Here is a 2,466-nt window from a genome sequence, read left to right as displayed (position 1 = left end):
TGCTCCTACTTTCTGCTCATTTAAAAGAGAACTCAAAACCCAACGCTTCAACCTCACCTACCCGTCTTCTTCTGTCTCCTAAACCCTCACTACTTCCCACCATTCCATATCTTGCCTCCTATTGTGTGATACGTCTTCCACTTCCTAGATTGTAAGCTCTTCGGGGCAGGGTCCTCTCCTCCTGTGTCACTGTCTGTATCTGTCTGTCACTTGCGCTGCGTAATATGTTGGCGCTATATACGGTAAATACTGTTTAATAATATAAAAATGGATAAAAGTGTCTGAAGATGATTAGCATCTAGGAGGGGTGGGTGGGGTAATGGGGAGGTGAAATCTTTAAAATTGGCATTTGTCCATGTTGCCCTCCACTAAGTGCCTTCCAGTTAGGGTTTAGGCTTTTATTTGTATATATAATGCAGATTATCTTCTGAATGCAAGCAAGCCTTAGCACATTACAGAAGTAACATTTCCTCTGCTGAAATGAAATCAATGTAAAAGACTTTCTTCTCCAAATCTATGCAACAAAATTGTATGCTGGCTAATGCGTTGGACATAATTAATAAAGATGTCATCGGCTGGCTAGTCACGTTAAAGTGGGACGTCGTAAATCTGCCAGGTTCCTTCTTCCATAGTCTGATGGATGCCTACTCTCAGTTTAAACATCTAGCAATCAATAACTCAAATACCTGCTCCGTCCTATTATATATGGCCTGTTTATAAACAGGAGGACGGAGTGTTGACGTGGGAGGTAAAAAGAAACATTTGTGAGTAGAGGAGGTGGTGGAAATGGGCCCCAGCTTCATGGAGGCCTCCACACAGATAATCCACTCACCCCCCACATATAGAATGTTCCTGACTTCTGCGGAATGCGGGCAGCTCTGCAAATTCCTTTCTGGAGCAAAGAATAAGTGAAAGATAAGTGAATTTGTACAGGCAGCTCTTACATGTATACTACAGATCCCTTGCTCCCTATGCATCAGCCGAAATTGGGTTGGGGATCATTAAGGACCTGTGCCAACCAATATGGCCACTCGCTTAGGTCACGGGCCAATCAAGCTGCTTCTGCATTCCAACTTGACTTGTGGACCGACTCATATGCCTTAATCATACTCCACCCATGAAAATGTATTTATGTTTTCAATAATATAGCACAGTGGCTCCGTGGTTAGCACTCCGGCCTTTGCTGGGTCCCAGGTTCGTATCGTGGCTAGGACTGTATCTGCATGGAGTTTGCAGGTTCTCCCCGTGTTTGCATGGGTTTCCCCCACATTCCAAAAAATACCACAACATGCAGTTAGGTTAATAGCATGCCCCTAAAACTCAAAAAAAACTCACCTTAGACTGTAATAAAGACATATGAGGTAGGGATTGTGAGCTACTTTGAGGGACAGCTAGTGACATGACTATGGACTTTGTACAGCGCTGTGTAATATGATGGCGCTATATAAATACTGTGTAATAATATTATTCATCATAATATTAAGCTTTTGGCTTCTGTTGATGGATCAGTTAAATATCAAACCCTCTTAACTGATATGGAACTCCTTGACCTCTATATGACCTGCACTTGACCTTCTATAAGTGGCTTTTGCATTTTCATTGTATATTGTATTGGAAGCCAAATCGTTCTTCGTGTGATCAAAAACCCAACCACACTGGATGTCAAGGAGTTATTTTTGTCTCTGTGCTGTGTAGGGGATTTTTTTTGCTTCCTGTCCCTCTGACATCATGTAAAGAAAAACAGGACCAGCGTCACTGGGATAGGAAAGAAAAAATGAGGATGTAACCTTTCCCATGTGGCTAAAAAAATTTGTTCCGTATGCCCATTGGAGAGATTCTTCATCACTTCCTGATGCCTTTTTAGCTGATCTCTTATGACCAGCCCAAATGTTTTCACCACAGAAATTATAAAGGAGGAGAGTTTTGGACTTAATGTAACAGTGTCACTAGGATGGTGCAGGAGGTGCCGTGATCACTATTTAAGGGTTGGTGACCCCAAGTCAAGTGTGACTTTGAGGGGTATCCCACCAATGCTGTGCTTATACTCTCCCCTATTTTCTCTGCATATTGCAGGTTCATAGCTGGTCTGCAAAACTCTTTCCCCATCCTTCAGTGGTCACGATTACCCAGCTGCGTACACCTGACCCCTGCGCTAAGCATTTTAGGTATACCTGACACCTGCGCTATGCATTGTAGGTACACCTGACCCCCTGCGCTATGTATTTTAGGTACACCCATCCCCCTGCGCTATGCATTTTAGGAACACCTGACCCCCTGCGTTATGTATTTAATGTACACCTGACTCCTGCGCCATGCATTTTACGTACACCTGACCCCCTGCGCTATGAATTTTAGGTACACCTGCCCCCCTGCGCTATGCATTTAATGTACACCTGATCCCTGCGCTATGCATTTAATGTACACCTGACCCCTGCGCTATGCTTTTTTTATACTCTAACCCCCTGC

Source organism: Pyxicephalus adspersus, chromosome 8, assembly GCF_032062135.1.
Source record: "Pyxicephalus adspersus chromosome 8, UCB_Pads_2.0, whole genome shotgun sequence".
NCBI lineage: Eukaryota > Metazoa > Chordata > Amphibia > Anura > Pyxicephalidae > Pyxicephalus > Pyxicephalus adspersus.
The sequence above is the reverse complement of the archived record's forward strand: the minus strand, read 5'-3'. Positions refer to the sequence as shown.